Here is a 19,139-nt window from a genome sequence, read left to right as displayed (position 1 = left end):
TAGCAGAATTTTTCACTGGGGATTTTTGGAGATTTTTACTCAATTTCACATTTTAACAGTGAGTATCAATTCCATTGGGAAGCTAAAAAAAATGAAGTTATTACCATTCGGAGGAAAATACTCAAAGGTAAAAATTAAAGCTATGTAGCAGCTGGGAAATTTAAAAAATTATCAGATTTGAGATGATGATTCTGTATTCCTTTGTTGTTTTTCTGTTTTGTTGTGTTTTTGTTTTTTTGTGTGTGTGTGTGTGTTTTTTTTTATGTGAGTTGGCCAAAAGCCACTGCTCAGGCCACCCACTCACCTACAGCTGCAGGATTTTCAAGTCACCTCACAGCTTACTACTGCAGGTTAACTTCTCTTGTCACCTCAGTTTTTTTACCCTTATCTGTTGTTGTTGTTGTTTTACTATTGTTATTAGTTTTCTTTCTTCCTTTCTTTTCTTTCTTTCCTTCCTTCCTTCCTTCCTTCCTTCCTTCCTTCCTTCCTTCCTTCCTTCCTTCCTTCCTTCCATTCAGCAAAGCTCATTTTAATTGGTCACTGCAAATACCACCTACCTACCTGGCAACACAGACTGTCCTCTGCCTGTTTGAAAAAAGCGAACTTAATTAGCAATAATGCTAAGAAGAAACTAGAAACAAGAGGGTGGAGGAGGCAATGGAAAGAATAATTGAGAAAAAGTATTTTAAACAGTTTAGAGCAGGGCCCCCAAAAGGCCAAGGTGGCCCTGAGTTTTGAGCGATTGTCGGGCTTCTTAAAGGTGAGGCTTCTCAAATAATTAGGGTAGTGGAGCCGGAAAAGGTGTTAATTGACTTGGGGACTCAGGCAGCTTTTCACTTTGCATAATTACTCCGAGGAAATGAAAGACAGTTGTGGGTTATCCTACATGAGTCCATCACTACAGTAACCCAGGAAGGGACTAGCGTTGTGACAAAAGAAAGTTAATGAAACGAGGATTTTTGATTAAAAGTTTTAGATCTTGGCCTCAGCATTTGTAGGATTTCATTCCCCTTGCAGCGCTGAAAACGATCATGCCCTCTACCACATTTTAACAAAATGAAAGCCATGTACCAATTTTAAATCTTGGAGACCCTTAGCAACCCAGGCATTTGCTCTGATTTTTATAGCTATTATGAAATTATTGCAAATCTCACCTTAAAAAATTAATAAGTGACACTCCGTGAGCATAATTACATTGTTCATCTTTCCATAATCCATAATTCCTCTGCGTGTAATAACATGTGATCGGTCCTTCTGTAACCCAGCTGCTTCACATAATTGCTTGCTGTCCTACTGAGAAAAACTTTTAATAAACGACACATTAAGCAAAATTGCGCAACTCTATTCTCTTAGCTACAAAATCAGAAATGGTTTTTCCCCCAGAATTGAATCCTATGATTCTTTCTCCCTTTTCACAACAGCATTGGTGGGTTGGGGAGGAGTGGGGATTCGAATATTTCAATTAGAACCCCCACAGTTCTCCAGGAATACTACCAGGATTTTGCGACTAATTGAAGAAATAGATAACACGTGTCTTTCCTGCAGCGGCTCTTATTTCCTTAATGGACATTTTTTCAGCAACTTTAAGACATGTTTCCCTTTTGAAATACAACATCACATAATGGGCCCCATCTGGAATGGAATGTGCACAAACTAAGAAATGGGGGAAGAAAATCTTTTTTCCTTTTTTCTTTTTCTTTTGGTCTTTATCTAGGGTAATTGCAATTAGCTACTGTACTATCTATATATGTTACCATGATAGAAAATGAGCAAAGCTTTTCAATGACTAGGAACTCCAAATCTTGAAAAGGCTGATATCCAAGGAAAAAAAAAAAAATCTTGTGAATTTTGTTTTTCCAGAAGGGAACCGTTTTGTTTTCTATTTAGCTCTATATTACCTTCATTACTGATAGATTGGCTTTTTTTTTTTTTTTAATATCCATTTGGAATAACACCTGAACTTTCTAACCCCCTTCTTCAAATTTGGATGAATTCTGTGGTGAATGAATCTTTTCTTTCAGTCAAAAAAACATGGAGAATTTCATGAGGAAAAGTATTCTCTGAAATCGTATCCTAGTGTTGGGGTAAATGAAGACTTGGACAAAGCAGAGGATTTAAGACCTAGGGACAGAAAAATATTAAATCAGAGCTGCTGACTCCCTTCATTCTGTAATGATTTCCTAGGTCTGCCATGAGACTTGCAGGTATAATTTAAAACACCAAATACCCTGTAGTGCGTGAAAGCCAAGGCCCAACCCTGGAAGTATGGACCAAAGATGACATTTGGGAGGAAGCAACAGACAAATAGAAGATGAGGGGATCATTCTCTTGAGAGCGAAATCAGAGAGGGATTCCTAGTCCTGTGTGGAAAAGGGCCCTGAATTTCAAGTCATGGCAGTGGGATAAAATATTAGGTGGTTAAGGGAAAACTGGGAGGCTCAGTCTTCGGCCCAGGTCATGATCTCCCGGCTCATGAGTTCAAGTCCCGCGTTGGGCTCTGTGATGACGGCCCAGAGCCTGGAGCCTGCTTCGCATTCTGTGTCTCCCTCTCTCTCTGCCCCTCTCCTGCCTGTGCTCTCTCTCTCTCAAAATAAATAAACATTAAAAAAAATTAAAGAAAAATATTAGGTGGGTTAAGTGATATCCCAGCTTTGGCAGATACTGACAGGATGGCATTGGTGGCCACATTAACACAATTTTGTTCTTGCTCTGCCTTTCTCTGCCATCCGTGGTAAAAACCATGGGACCAGTCCTGGAGACGTGTTTCAGGACAAGGCAGCGCGTCCAACCCCTTCCTTTAGTTCTGTTGTACGACATGGTTCCAGATCAACAGCTGTACATCCTGTTTGGGCAGAGTTTTCTCCACCCCTCCCCCAGAAATTAAGGTAAGGTATGCTACCTGGCAAATGAAGAAGAGAGCAGGGGTTAGTTCTAATTAGTTCTAATCAAAGCATTGGGTTTTGAATTCTCCTTGTCATTCTATCTGAAGGCCTTTATAAACCCAACAATCATCTATGACACCAGAATAAGAAGCCTTCTCATTCTCCTCCAGCCTTTCTATCGAATAGTCTTGGGCTGCTGATTGCTAAAATGCAGATCCTGTGACAGTGTCTGTGCATGGAAATCACAAGCGTCTTCCAAGAGAAAACAATGAGTGCAAAGCTCAAGAACCATTAAAAGGAAACTACCTGTATTTTCAGACCTCAAAGGAGTGTATATCTTTGGAAGATAATGACATCTTGGACACAAAAATCACTACTTTACAATAGAAATCTGTGATACTCAATCTGCCTCTGTCAACATATGTTTAGGGCCAACGCATGCTGCTTATTTCATTAAATCACCATGAATCTGGGATTGGAATCGTTACACTATTACAGTGCTGTGCCTTCCTCTAAAGCATTATGTTCCCCTTAAGTGTTTACTTTCATTCTTTATCCCAGCCCTCTATCCTATTTCCGCTCTCTTTGGCAATTATCCATGACAGTAAGAATTGTCTGCTGGTGCCATTTTGTAATCCAGGAATACGGGAGCTCATACAAAAGTTTTACAGTTAACTTTGGGGAATGAGATCAAAGACTCCACCATAACACTCTATGATTGAACAATTATCTACAAAAAAAAAAAAAAAACACCACAAACGTAATAACTGTTACATGGAAGGCATAGCAAGTCAAAATCCCTCCATTTGTGCGTGGCTGCGATCCTCCTGACGTGTTATCCATCTAACGGCCATAACCTGCAGCCCAGAATAATACCTCCCCCAACTCCAAAATGTGGTAGATCCCAAGGGATTCCTCCGGAGTCACAGACATCCCCTCAGGGTGACATCCCAAGTCAGTGAAACTCAAGTTCCCAGTTAAGAGAGGTGACCACAGGTAAAAGTAATGTTCCAGAATTCATCTTTCAGGAACGGTAAATCTAGAACCTGTGTAATTAACATTTTGCAAATGTTTCCCTCAAGGAGAAAAAAAAAAATAGGTAAACGCTCCATAAATTCTCATAGCGAAAAAGGGCGACGTTCTGACTGCGGCCCACCCACCGCATAAACAACTGACAGAATGGGCACCATTGGCGAGCCCCTCTGAGGCTGGATTAAAGGCTCACTGCACTTTTCCTAAAAATCTCCGTGTTATCACACACTCTCTGGCAAACCCTGAACCCTGTCATTACCCTCGGCTCAACAACACTCAGAAACCTTGGTCCCCAGGGATGTTGCCATGTTTCACAAAGGGCCGCATTGTGTCTCTAATTCCTACTCTCCTCGGGGTTCATTTTATATGCTCTGCATGTGTGTTTGGATTTTCAGAACATGACTCATACCTTTTACATTCCTCTGCAACCCTACCAATGGAGAAAAGGAGTGATGGGTTGGCTGATTGGAAGTGAAAGAAGGTGTCCTTCTCTCCCTGGACAGTATGACTTTTTAAAGGATGCACTAAGTGACTTCCCGGCTCACCAAGATCAATGCGATGTGACATCTGAGAAGGGACAGGAGTAGTGGGTGTTCTCCTTATGTTATTTTTAGACAGCTCATCATTTCTTCCACTGACAGAAATAAAGCTTTTTTTCTCCCCCGTCTTTCTCTCAATAGAATAACAGAGCAACATGGAATGAGTCTAGCTCCGTTAGCTCTCCCACACAATTGCATCTAACCAAAAGATTTCGCTAAGCCACCTATTTAGCGTCATAGTCAAAACACATTGAACATGATTCTGTTATCAGTGTTCAGCCCTGAGAGGCTGCGGAATTTTTAAGGAATATATAAATTTTTCACACTTTTGTCAGGAAGTGAAGACAATTTTTTCTCTGGATCCAGTTGGAAACCCTCTTCATTATTTGAAAGAGTGCCTTCTGGAAGAGGAGGAGCCTCGCCCAGGGAATTGGGGGTGGTGGAAGGACGCTGCCCTGCTTGAGACGAGGAAATGAAATCTGTTCTTTGGCTCCCTTGAGGGTAAGGGATGAGGGATGTGGGGAACGAGAAGGGTCAGGGAGAAGAGTCAGCTTTTGGAAAGAGGCTCTCAATCTCTCCTGGAAAGGAGCGGTCACTCAAGATGTGTCCGGAACGGAGTACTGTCTTCACTGTTGCCGAACAAACGGAGTCCCACCTGCACACCCAGTGCACTCTCCCCCATTCCTACATGATCGACCTCATGTTTGGGATGGAAAATGCGGACTGCTGGGATCAGAGAGGCTGAGTTTCGCTGTGCTGTCTCTCTAGGTCACACGGTAACGAGTCTGCCTGTCGGCCGCAGAAACCCCAAGACAGAAACGAGAAAAACCTGTGTAACCATCAGAAACCTGGGGAACTTGTAGAAATCTTGCAGAGACTTGGGGTGCTCAGAGACCCAGGTAATCTGACTCAGATCTATAAGAGCAGAGAGGTTCCAGCTACATCTGGATTATACTTTTCCCCTCTCTCTCAGTATTTACACAACCTTTTTATATTTCGCCGGTGTATGTCCCGCGCACACGTAGGTTTGGGTCTGTCCATGCACGTGTGTGTGAGAGAGAACATTTACAGCAGGATCTGACCCAAGACGGGGAGCTCACTGTTCTTTTCCATTCTTCTTTTTTCCCTAAGAGCGTGGTTAGTTTGAGACAAATCTGTTAAAAACTTGGGTGAAAACCCTGGGCCTACAGAGAAAACTTGGCTTGTCATTGAACATTCCAATTGTCCTGGGGTGGAAGGCTCTGACATCATTGGAATCATAATGCTTTTTTGTTCTTTTATTCTTTGGACTTACGTCTTTTATACTTTTCAAAGGACTTTCATATCCTTTATGTCATCTCACACTGACGACATCCCTGCAGGGTGGAAGGACAGGTATTATTATAATAACTCAGCCACTCTTCCAACAACAGTCATCATTCATGACTGAGGCCCCAGAGCCCACAGCAGGAAAAGCAACCGAATCACTTTATGGCCTCCTGATCCCCACCCAGCAAGGTCCTCTGAGGCCGACTGTGTGACCAGGCTTCACAAGTGGCCGAATGAAATAGTCCCGAGCAAAGGGCAGCCTGCCTGATGGTCAGATGCCAACAGCTCTGCCTGGTAGGAGCTGGGTGGGTTGGGGAGAGAGATGCTCTCCTGTACGATGACTTTTCTTCTTTTGAGTCTATTAGAGCACGTGAGTTAGAGGCATGGGGTGGGGGTGGGGGGCTCGCCAGCGTGTTTGCTGCCTTCCTTCAGTCTGGGAGATAGAATGCAATGGGACGGGATGAGAAAGAACATTCCCTCTTTTTTCGTTTAGAGCTCTTTCTTTGGTAAAGCAGCAAGAAAGCAAAACTCTCTAGATTTCGAGGAAAGATGCATAATGTTCTTTTCTTTTGTCCTTTCCCAGCCGGTGACGAACATGCTTCTGTAGAGCAAATGGCTGGACTATTTCATGGCCCCAGCGAGTCATTTTATGTTCTTCAGGAACTTCTGTGTTCACAGCATGAATTTAAAAACAATGTGCAGGGGACGCCTGGGCGGCTCAGCCGCTTGAGAGTCTGACCCTCGATTTCGGCTCAGGTCACGATCCCAGGGTTGTGGGATGTGTCCCCACGTTGGGCTCTGTACTCAGCGTGGAGCCCGCTCGAGATTCTCTTTCTTCCCCTCTGTCCCTCTCCCCTGCTTGTGTGTGTGCGCGCTCTCTCTCTCTCAAAATAAAATAAAATAAAATAAACCATAAATAAATAAGTTAACTAACTGCAAAAATAAAAATGTGTAAAGTTATCAACCTGGTACCTGCTACACAGTAACAGTTCAGTGTCATCTGTTGCTATAATGATATGCATAATTATATATATACATATGTACGTGTGTGTGTGTGTGTATATATATATATATATATATATATATATATAAAATTTACTCTCTGCAACAGAGTAAAGGTTGGTATGTCTCTTGAAGCGGCGGGAGGTGCCACATAGTACTTCCATGCCTAGGTGTGTCTAGATAAGGCTCATAATTTGAAATTGGCAAAACCAGCGTCCTACCTGTCCAGGAACTGGGGTGAGTCCAGCCCGCATGGAGAGGCCACTGGGTGTAAGATTACCACCAGCTCTGCTGGACCCATTAACGCAGGGCGAGCACACCTGCAAGCAGACACCATTACTTGGCACTAACACGAAAAACCCTTCATTAGGGGCAGGGAAGCAGTGTGACCGACTCGAACAGGCCTATTCACATTTGTTGGATCATCCCCCACACAATTCCAAAGGCAAGAGCCTGCAGCCATTTTTAAATGTATCCATTTCACAGCCAAGTGAAAATGTTTCTGTACCAAGAATAATCTTACATTAAATTTCTCTTTTTTTTTTTTTTCCAGCAGCCTAAATTTAACCAGGGGGAATTCTTTTTTTAGACGCTATTCTATTCAACCTTTAAAAACAAAGGATCCGAATTTAATGTGAAATCTGCATTTCATCAAAGATGGGACACCGCGTCCTTGGCTTAATTATTCTTTGGAAATCGAACATCTTTACTACTGCATGCTTAACAGGTAGAAGGAAAAACAAACTGCAGTCGATGTGATTCAGGCCTGAGGGACTGGAGGCACTGTTTCCATCTACACTGATATCGCATGGGGAACCCCCTTTGCATTGATAATACTCACATGCTGAACTAGCACGCGGTATAATAGTCAGTGATAATGTTGCTCGATGTCTACCCTTAGAATTTAGAGCATGAATCAGTAGAATAATAACACTCCCCAATTACATGACACTTTGCTTTATAACTCCCCCCCCCCCATAATATGGATCTCTCCATTTTATTCTTTTATTAGCCCCTGGAGGGGAGAGTCACCAGGGCTCAGGGAAGAGAGATTACTGTAGGTGGTGAAGTCAAGATTTGCATCTTACCCTTCTAGAGCACTTCTCTTTCCGTGGTGCAGCTTCCTAATGAGCACTGAGAGTTTTGTGAATGGGGGGGAAGGAGGTGTAGTAACTGTACCTCGGGAAACAGCTTCGTGAAAAAACAGAGGAAGAACTGAGGGATGAAAGTCAAACTCAGCCGGAGCCTTGATTATGCTTTTGAAGCCTCAGGGTGACCTGGGACAAGTGCCTTAAATATCCACTGCCTCTGGTTTTCATCTCGCAGGAGGGAATGTTAATTCTAGTTCTTTCCACCTCATCAAGTTTTTAAGTAAAGAAGGAGCTAATGAATATGAAACTGTTTTAAAAGGTATTAACTCTTTTCAAAATGTAGGCACTGGGAGATGATTTTTGAAATAAAGTATATTGCTAGTTAACAGAAGCACTTGGATCAAATGAATGTACTCAAGGCCTAGGAGGTCCAGTCTACTCCTGGCCATTTAGATGCCTCCAGAAACCAGTGATGGAGCGGGCACCCGGTCTCTGTGCCGTTTCACTTGCATTTCCCTTTTGATGCTAAAAGGTAGAGATTTACCTTGGGAAACTCCTCCCTCTGGATCCAGACAAGAAGGGAGCTTCATCAAGGAATCCACCCTCCCTGGGCACGGGCACCCTGCACAGAAATCGGAGATTGAGCAGAAGGTTATGGTACCTAAGAAGGGTTGGTGCCCATCAGCCTGCAGTGGAGGCTCAGAAGAGGCCTCCCTGCCTCCAGTCTTCCGACAGTTCCTTACTCCTCTGCCTGCCCTGCCTGGTTTCTCAGCCTTCCTTTTGATTCTGGAAGTTCTCCCACACCCTTGTAGGAAATCCCATCCATGCCCTCTTAGGGGTTGTTTTACACCACTGAGTCTAAGAGGGGCTTGCCAGGTCACCATAGTTATCAGGACAGAAGATTTCTTGAAAGAGGGACTATTAGAACCCCGTCAATGTGTAGACACGAACAACCTGTTCTTTGAGTTGGCCAGGGTTAGTCCCAGCAACTTGCAAAGAAAACACCCTAACAGATCGTTGCAGCCAGAGGAAGGTGGACAGAAGAGTGACGATCAAGAAAATCAAACCATTTGGTCACCTAGGAATCTACTGCGGGACAAAAGGCAGGCAAGTCAGGTAAAAGACCCGCTAATAAGTCTACAACCACCATTCTTGAAAAAGTTTCTTTTTTTCTTTCTTTGCCAAGTCCATAAAAGTTTAAAAGATCAAAATAAAAATATTACGGTTATGACAAAAATTAGTTTCAAACTAAATTACACTATATGTCTGTGTGTGTGTGTGTGTGTGTGTGTGTGTTCTAAAAAATTTTTTGTGTGGCCACGTAAAGAGTACTGTTTAGTGCTATTAGTTTTATAAGAAATGTACTAGTAACTCTGCTAAGGAAGTTGTCAACTTTCTGTTTTTTTAAACTTTTTTTAAAATGTTTACTTTTGGCAGAGAGAGAGAGAGAGAGAGAGACATAGAGCATGAGCGGGGGAGGGGCAGAGAGAGAGGGAGACACAGAATCTGAAGTAGGCTCCACGCTCTGAGCTGCCAGCACAGAGCCTGACACAGGGCTCGAACTCACAGACTGCGAGATCATGACCTGAGCCGAAGTCGGACGCTCAACTGACCGAGCCACCCAGGCACCCCAGTTGTCAACTTTTTGTATGAAAGTTAACTCTGAGGGCGCTTGGGTGGCTCAGTTGGTTAAGCGTCTGACTTCAGCTCAGGTCATGATCTCACGGGTCCTGAGTTCGAGCCCTGCATCGGACAGCTCGGGCCTGGAGACTGCTTTGGATTCTGGGTCTCCCTCTCTCTGCCCCTTGCTCCACTTGCTCTCTGTCTCTGTCTCAAAAATACAATATTAAAAAAGGAAGGAAGGAAGGAAGGAAGGAAGGAAGGAAGGAAGGAAGGAAGGAAGGAAGGAAGGAGGGAGGGAGGGAAGGAAGGAAGGAAGTTAACTCTCTTCAAGACTCGGTTCTGCTAAAGTGTATTTGATGGTACGGGGTCATCACAGAATGAAATAGCAAGGAAGAACCGCTTTCCAAAACCTTCGAAATGTCCTGGAATCAGATAAATAAATATCTAGAGATACTTCCACAAGACTGTTCAACAGCCAGAACATCAAACGTGAAAGGGAAATTCAACAGGTTCCCTGCACAATAAAATCACCACCCTCATTTAGTATCACGCTGTCTTCACACCTAAACATTGACATATTCCCTCTTTCAAGAAATCTTCTGTTCTGATAACTACTGCAACATGGCAAGCCCCTCTTAGACTCAGTGGTGTAAAACAACCATTTTCTAATGTTCCCAAATTCCGTGGGTCGGGAATTTGGAGTGTAGCGAGGATGGCTTGACTCTGCTCCGGGATGTCTGATGATGCCCAAGCTGGGAAGCCATGGTCATGGGGGCGAGAATCGTGTGAAGGTGCCTTCCCTCACACGTCCACCGAGAATGCTGGCTGTCAGCCAGGACCTCAGCTGGGAATGTCAACCAGAGCATACACGAGTAGGCTTTCCATGTGGCCTGGGCTTTCTCGCAGCCTCAGGGCAACTGGACTTCTCACGTGTTGGCTCAGGACTTTTTCCATGATATCCCAGCCAATAGGGTGGGAACTCAATCTCATTTTCTGGGCTAGCCTCCGAAGTTACACGGCGCCATTTCTGCTGGGCCCAAATGAGTGACAAGCCCATTTAAGAGAAGAACACACCAACTTCCACTCTGAATGGGAAGAGTAACAAAGTCTCCTGATAAAAGACCAGGTGGGATGGGAGAGATTGTGTGGCCACCCTTGGAAGATACAATCTGTCACATCATCAGGGATCTCTTCTTTCCAGCTAGAAATAAGCTCTCCTTCTGTAAATTCTCACAACGCTCTATTTTCGAACTGAGGCTTACAGATTTCCATCTTACACTGTAATTACCATGGAACATGGGCCATCTTCACCATTCGATGAGCTCCTAGGGTTTTCTTTCCTTTTTTTGGATCTTCACGGTACCTTACAGAGCTCCTGGCACTTAGAAAATGCTCAATAAGGTTTACTGAAGAAATGTGGGTTGTTTTTTTTTTAACCAGTTTCAGATGGGACTACAGCTGACCCTTGAACAGCACAGCGTTGGGATGCCAAGCCCTGGCCCGATGCAGGTGAAAATTCACATAGAAATCCTGACTCCCCCAAAACTTTACTAATAGCTTTCAACTGACCAAAAGCCTTATAGATAACATAAAGCATGGATCAATATATATCTTGCATGTGATACGTATTATATACTGAGATCTTAACAATAATTCCCAATTTTGTGTTACTTTTTAGAGTATTTCTAGGCTATGTGCTTCACCTGGGAGTTTTTTCAAATTGTGGCAAAATCTCCCCCAAATTTCCCAATATATTTATTGAAAAACACCCGCGTGTTAAGTGGACTCACACTGTGAGTTCAAGGGCCAACTGTATTAGCTACCTAGGAGACACTCACAAGTGCTTTTGGAAAGAAGGGAGGGATGAAGGAAGGGAGAGCGGGAGGGAGGGAAAGGAGTTGGGGTAGGGGAAGATGATGCAAGGCAAACAGGCAGGCATAAAAGTTTGAAGTGAGTCGTTCATTCTCGAAACATTTACATTGCTGCATTTAAAATTTTCTCCGGAGGACAAAAGATCCAGTTCTCCACCTTTCATGTACACAGCTAAAGATCCCTAGGGAGAAACACACAATCACGCTGACAGGTGTCATTTCAAACCCAGGACCGTGAACATCAAGGAGGCACTTGTGCCATGCTTCCCTAACCCATTCGTGTCCCTCCCTTCCCTCACAGGTGTCTATTTCATACCTTCTCCTCTCGTCTCAACCTTCAACATCTTCTCCAACATCTTTGTTTTCGGTCAATGACCTCCTTCCTTCTGTGAACAACAAAACGATGCAAAGGGAGAGCTGCAGAGACCCCACCCCTCTCATCGTCCAGCCGGGCCTCCATGCAGAGGCCCTCTGTCTTCCCACCGCTGCCATACATGGGCCATCTATGCCCCATTCCAAAGCCAGTCCCGCTGCTCTAATGCTGGACTCTAGTCCCACCTACCATGATGCTCCCAGAAGTCCCACCCCCGTCCCCCTGCACCAACAATGTCAGTCGTTGTGTCAATATGCTGGTATTTCTCCCTTCTTAAAAAGATATCTCTCTTCACCATAATTCACCAACGGCCCATTTGTTTTCTGTCCTTCATTAAAAAAAAAAAAAAAAGTAGTTGAAAGTTGTTTATACTTATTGTTTTATCTACATCTTCTCAAAGTGTCTCTTAAACTCAACCCAACCAGGTTTTCACCCCTACCACAAAATGTTCTTGTCAAGGTCACCCTTGGACCATCTCAGGACCAAATCCAATTTCCAATCCCCAGTCCCCATATTGCTTGATCCATCGGCAGCATCCGATGCATATCCGTAATTGACTTTGTTTCCAAAAGACTATATTTCCCCCTCCCCCCAACTACCTCCCCAACTCTCCTTCTGTATCTCCTTTCTTGGTTCCTTCTCCTCTTCTTCTTTGCATTTAATGTTTGGAGCTCGAAGCTTAGACCTTGAATTCTTCTCCATCTCCCCTTGTTACCTTGTCCAGTTTCTAGTCGCAAAGCTTTAAATTACCATCTCTACGTGGGAAAGAGCTCCCAGAATTTATCCCCATCCACAACTCTTGTCCAAACTCCAGACTCAACATCTCTGCTTTAGATGTCTAGGAGGTAGCTTGTACTTAACGTGCCCAGTAGTGCTCGTGTAGTCTCTCCCACCTCGGTTGATGGTAAACTCCAATCTTGAAAATGCTTACACCAAAAACACTGCAGTCATTCTTGCCTTCTCTTACATTTTATATCCATTATATCGGGAGGTCCTGTATCCAGACTGTGACCACTTCTCTCCACTGTTTCAAGCTACTACCATCCCTTGGCTATTGGAATTGCCTCCTAACTGGTCTCCTCCCCCCACCCCCCCCAGCTCCTGTCTCCCTACTGTCTGTTAGCAACAGTGCAACCAACATGGTTAGTTAAAATATCAGTCATATCCCGTCTCTCCTCTGGTTAAAGCCCTGCAACACCTCCCCATTTCAATCAGAGGGAAAGCTAGAGTCTAAACAATGACCAACAAGCCACTACATGGCCCGACACCTGGTTACTTCTCTGACTTCACCTTTTATTGTTCCCCGCCTCCTCCACTGGTCTTGTTCTTTACCCTGAATGTTCCAGGCATGATCCCACATTAGGTCTTTGCCTTGGCTCGTCCCTCTTTGTGGACTGCTCTTCTTTCGAATATGTGAATGACTTATTCCCTTATTGCCTACAAATCTTTATTCAAATGCCATCTTTTTTGTGAGTCTACCCTGAACACTCATTTCAACCTTCAGTGACCTGCCCCTGGGCATTCCCAATCTCTCTTACCCTGCTCTGTTTCTTTGGTATCATTTATCATTGTCTAACAGACTATTTAATTTCCCCATTTATTATTTATCATGTCTACTGTTTGTTCTGTATCACCCCCTGCTAGAACATAAGGCTCAGAAGAGCAGAGCCTTTTGTCTGTTTTGTTCATGGACGTGTCGTGAGCCCCTAGAGTACTGCCTGGCACATAGTAGGTGCTCAATGAATAATTTTTGAAAGAATAGTGTGAAGACAAAAATCTGTGCAGAAATGGAGTAGAAGAGGGGCACCTGGGTGGCTCAGTCACCCAGAGTGTCTGACTCTTGATTTGGGCTCAGGTCATGATCCCAGGGTCATGGGATTGAGTCCTGCATCAGGTTCTGCTCTCTCTCTCTCTCTCTCCCCCTCTCCCTCACCCTCTCCCCCCTCCCCTCCCCCCACCCTCAAAAAAAAAAAAAAAAAGAAAAGAAAAGAAAAGAAAAACAGAGTAGAAGAGAACTTACATGGTGTGATTTTAGGGACATTGTGGCATTTCTTTTGTCCCAAAGTAGCTTTCCCAACACAATACCAAGGCGTGACCACCCTTCCTTCTCTGGCTTACAAGTGCCGCCTTTAGACTCAGTCATTATTAGTCCAGAATAGTGCAGTCAATAGCTAAAACACACACTCATTCTGATGTGTTGATAGGAGCTCATAGCAAAGTTGGGTTGGGATTGGCAAAGAGGTGAGGGAGGCAAGAGACAGGGTGTTAAAGTCAAAGGGCATTGGACTGCAGTGTTTGGCCGGCTCAGTCCAGAGAGCATACGACTCTTAATCTCAGGGTTGTTAAGTCTGATGCCCACATCAGGTGTAGAGATTACTTAAAAATAAAATCTAATAAAAAAGGGGGGCACTGGACTTTGGAAGAGTTCTATAATCTCCTTTCCTCACCTGAAAAACTGAAGAGGTGGATTGTGATCACTGTGTTTCCTCCATGCAGTGAAGTACAATAAAAAGCCATCTTATTGGAAGTCAGGCAGCTAGACTCAAATTCTAGCTTTCTCACTCAGAAGCCTGAGAACACCACCTAACTTCCCTGTCCGCCCTGACCAATGAGCAACATGAAGGCTCCCAGACCATGAAAGACAATGCCGGGGGTGTGTCCTCAGAAACAGAAGTTAAAGGATTTCAGAGGCACTGAAAGATAAACATGGCTGCCTCCATCATTAAGCCTTGCTCTGTAGTCTACATATGGCCAAGACAAACATAGTCTCCCCGGTCTTTAAAACATCGTAGCGCTACAAAGAGGACATGTGACATGGAAAGGGGCTAAGACGCTCTTACCTTGTCATCCATTTATTAACTGTGACTATGATGAAAACCTAGAGGGAAACATGTCCTTACAGTAGACCCTGGGGCCCAGGACTATAACTTTAAGTCAAAGGAGACTCAGAGGCGGTACTGTAAAACCCAGCCAGGCCAATTCCCTGGGGTCCTTTTAAGGAACACAGGCATCAGAACCATGTGTCCGCGGCCCTATGGCACAAGTCAAAACAAGTCAGCTCAACAAGACTTTCATTTAGAGCTAATTCACCCTCTCCTGTAAATAAGGTCTAAGGTAGTCATGAACTGGCTAATGTAGCTTGTTCATATTCTTCCAAAATTTTTCATGGACTAGATCACTTTCAGAGTAGCTACAGTCAAATGGTACCCAACAAACGTCCCCTCTCATGCTCTTCCCCACCCTCCCTTCCTGCCTCCCTCCGTGCCTCCAAGAATTGGCGTGGAAACCATCTACCATTACGTGTAGAATCAAGAAACTAAGGCGGTGTTAACAAAAAGAAGCCAGACACCACAAACTGCATCCTGTATGATTGCCATTTATACGAAGTTCAAAACTCAGCAAAACTAATGTAGGAGGTGAGAGGTCAAGGTCATAGCTCAGTTAGTGGTGGCTGCTATTATAAGCACCTGCTAGGGAGTTTCTAGAGTGCTGGTAATGTTCTCCCTCTTTATCTGGGCAATAGTCACATTATAATATACTTTTCCATAGGTTCATTCTACTTCATGTAAAAAACAAACTGGGAAGTGTTTTTGAGGGAAACAGCCTCCTTCATATTATCAGCGAGCCCACAGTTCAATCACACTACAGTGAATATGGTGTCTGTTCTGTTCCAAAATTAAGTATATGGCCTACAGAAAAAAAAAAGTCACAAAAATTAGTAAAAAATCTATCATACCATCACATATTTGAAAATCAGCATGGGGGCACCTGGGTAGGTCAGGTGGCTGAGCGTCCGACTTCGGCTCAGGTCATGATCTCATGGGTCGTGACTTAGAGCCCCACATCGGGCTCGCTGCTGTCAGTACAGAGCTCGCTTTGGGTCCTCTGTCCCCCTTTCTCTGCCCCTCCCCTGCTTATGCTCTCTCTCTCAAAAAATCAATAAGACATTTAAATAAAATAATGTAAAGCAAAAAATAAAAAAAAATCAGCTTGGAGGTCTATAATATTCTAGTATCAAATTATTCATGTCTCAAATAGAAAATCTCCAATGTTCACATTTATTTTTAAATTTTGTTTTTTTGTTTTAGAGACAGCAAGAGCGGGGAAAAGGGGCAGAGGGAGAGAGAGAGACTTAAGCAGGCTCCAGACCCAGGGTGGAGGCTGACATGTGGCTCAATCCCACAACTCTGATCATGACCTGAGCCAAAATCAAGAGCGGGACATTCAACCGACTGAGCCACCCAGATGCCCCACGAATGTTCACATTAAGGTGGCAGCTACTGCCTACTAAAATACTGACTATATGCAATGCAGGCATTCAATCAGCGTTTGAAAGTTTTGGCAAAGCCAAAGCACGGCCTGAGAACAAAGGAGAAACTGAATTCTAACAGATGTTCTGAGATGTGTTGCTGAGAAAATCGCATACTATAATACTTCAACAAAGACTGTGGTATGGAGGGGTACCTGGATGAATCAGTAGGTTAAGTGTCCCACTCTTGACTTCGGCTCAGGTCATGATCTCATGGTTCCTGGGGTTGGAGCCCCATGACAGCATGGAGCCTCCTTGGGATTCTGCCTCTCTCTCTCTCTCTCTCTCTCTCTTTCTCTCTGCCCCTCCCCTGCTTTCTCTCTTTCTCTCTCTCTCTCTCTCACAAAATAAATAAAGTGAAGATTTTAAAAAATTGTGATATGGAAACTCTCCTCCCTGCCTAGATTCTGAACCAGTGAGTATGGAGAGATGCCTCTGGTGGAAGAGAAGAGAGCTTCTCCAGGAGAAAGAAGGAAGGAAGGAGAAACTCACCAAACAGGTAATTTCACAGCATCTTCTATTCCCCCGGGGAAGGAATGAGCCAAGGCCAAGAAGGCAGCACTGATGCTCTTCTAGTCTCAGGGAAGGAAGCAGAGTGGGGTCCAAACTCCCTCACTTACAGATACTAAGATTTGATTAGTAAGTTAAAAGGTGCCTTTCAATGAGGTGGCTGTTGCTAAAAGGACATTCCACAGATCCAGTCTTCCACAGAGGTGGGTGCCGGCCCCAGTGCTGCTTTTTCCTATCTTTCCCTGAATGTTTTTTTTTTTTTTAATTTTTTTCAACGTTTATTTATTTTTGGGACAGAGAGAGACGGAGCATGAACGGGCGAGGGGCAGAGAGAGAGGGAGACACAGAATCGGAAACAGGCTCCAGGCTCTGAGCCATCAGCCCAGAGCCCGACGCGGGGCTCGAACTCACAGATCGCGAGATGGTGACCTGGCTGAAGTCGGACGCTTCACCGACTGCGCCACCCAGGCGCCCCCCCTGAATGTGTTAAGGGGACCATCCTGGGGGGCACCTGGGTGTCTCAGTCGGTGAAGCGTCCGACTCTGGATTTCAGCTCAGGTCAGGATCTCAGGGTTCTTGGGTTTGAGCCCCGCGCCGGGCTCTGCACTAACAGTGTGGAGCCTGCTTGGGATTCTCTCTCTCCCTCTCTCTGCCCCTCCCCCGCTCCCTCTCTTGTGCTCACTCTCTCAAAATAAATAAAATTAAAAAAAAAGAAAAGGGGAACCATCCTGGAGTGCATGAGGGGTGCCCTCGTGGAATCCGGAGAGACGAACTCTGTGCTGGGCAGAGCTGGGTGACAGGTTTATGACAGCAGGAACTCGGGGGCCAGAGCAAAGGAGAGGCAGTGTGATAAGGAGCCAGACCTGCCTGGGCTCAGGGACCTGCCTGCTCAAGTACCTGGAGCTCCACCAGCCCAGGCAGGGAGCGTAAACTCTGTGTGTCTCAGGCTCCTCACCAGCAAAACAGGATAAACACAACCATCTCATGGGTTTATCATCAAGTTTAAATGACTGTTATGTACATAAAGCACTTAAAACACCTGGCACACAGAAAATGTTATACAATTTTGGCTGTTATTCGTATCATTGCACTAAATAATAATGTAATATAAAAGGCAGGACACATTTGGAAGCCTGGAAATATACATGCTTTGGTTGTTTTGATTTGCTTTTCTAACCGATCAAGGGAGAAAGTTAATAGGGATGCCCAGATGTATTAGTTGAACCATGTAAAACAGGTGATTTGGGGCCAGTTGTGTTGTTGTTGGTGGTGGTGGTGGTGGTGTTGTTGTTGTTTCTTGTCTATGCAACAGCACTTTCATGTGATTTGAACTATTATCAAGAGGGGGGATATGAATGTGGGGTTTTTCCTGTTTTTTGAACTGTCTGGGCCCCTCTTGAACCTAAGGCCAAGAAGTGCTTATGGATTTGCAGTCCCAGGGCTCAGCCATTAAGCATCCTCTACCCTCAGATGCCGCTGGCAAAGGTGTGCAGCCGGCCACAGCCACACTGGGAGACCCTTTCTTCTCGCCTGAGCTTTCAGGTGGGCAGGGAGGCGGAGAGGGCCCGAAGGCATCCATGGTTTTACCCCAACTATTTCACGGGGCTCTTCAAGTCTGTACGCTCGTCAGACTGAAAAAAAAAAGTGACGAGACCTCCTTCTACTGCAAGTCCCAACCCGCGGCTGAGGATGCCAGCCTGGCCTTCCTACAGTGTACGGACCCAGCCTGTTTCACAGTGCACAGTTATTTTTTCACTTGATCCATGAAGGTATAAAATAAATATGAAATCTTCCTCGCCTATCCTCAATAACTGACCCCTTTCCCTAAACTAAATACTCTTAAAGGTTTTTTTTTTAGGTATTTAGCCTAAAGAAGTTATGTTTTTACCTGTATTTTTTTTTAAGTTTACTTATTTATTTTGAGAGTGAGACAGAGAGAGAGAGAGAGTGCTAGGAGGGGAGGGGCAGAGAGAGAGGGAGAGACAGAATCCCAAGCAGGCTCTGTACTGTCAGCACAAAACCCAACGCTAGGCTCGAACTCACAAACTGTGAAATCATGACCTGAGCTGAGATCAAGAATCAGATGCTTACCCGGCTGAGCCACCCAGGTGCCCCAATATTTCTTTTTTTAAAAAAAATCTACCCAGGGGCGCCTGGGTGGCGCAGTCGGTTAAGCGTCCGACTTCAGCCAGGTCACGATCTCGTGGTCCGTGGGTTCGAGCCCCGCGTCAAGCTCTGGGCTGACAGCTCAGAGCCTGGAGCCTGTTTCCGATTCTGTGTCTCCCTCTCTCTCTGCCCCTCCCCCGTTCATGCTCTGTCTCTCTCTGTCCCAAAAATAAATAAACGTTGAAAAAAAAAATTAAAAAATCTACCCAAATGATGGGATCTTCCATGCATGCTGCTTTTCTTTCTTTTTCTTTCTTTCTTTTTCTTTCTTTCTTTCTTTCTTTCTTTCTTTCTTTCTTTCTTTCTTTTCTTTCTTTCTTTTCCTTCCTTCCTTCCTTCCTTCCTTCCTTCCTTCCTTCCTTCCTTTCCTCTCTGTCTCTGTCTCTCTCTCTCTATCTCTTTCTTTCTTTCCTTTACAACCTACTTAGAAATC

General features: G+C 44.5%; 1 long non-coding RNA gene across 1 annotated transcript in view; it reads right to left on the bottom strand.

Moving 5' to 3' along the window:
* Positions 1-11,215: 11,215 nt before the first annotated feature.
* The window catches only part of LOC121010566 (uncharacterized), a 31,542-nt gene continuing 23,618 nt past the window's right edge, over positions 11,216-19,139 (bottom strand). The window contains exons 4-5 of the long non-coding RNA XR_005781231.1: positions 11,665-11,734; positions 11,216-11,530 (exon numbers count right to left, since the gene is read on the bottom strand). This is a non-coding gene — a long non-coding RNA (uncharacterized LOC121010566). The remainder of the gene's footprint in view (positions 11,531-11,664; positions 11,735-19,139) is intronic.

The sequence above is a fragment of the Herpailurus yagouaroundi genome, unplaced genomic scaffold (assembly GCF_014898765.1).
Source record: "Herpailurus yagouaroundi ecotype Mexico unplaced genomic scaffold, PumYag 192, whole genome shotgun sequence".
Classification (NCBI taxonomy): domain Eukaryota; kingdom Metazoa; phylum Chordata; class Mammalia; order Carnivora; family Felidae; genus Herpailurus; species Herpailurus yagouaroundi.
The sequence above is the reverse complement of the archived record's forward strand: the minus strand, read 5'-3'. Positions and strand labels throughout refer to the sequence as shown.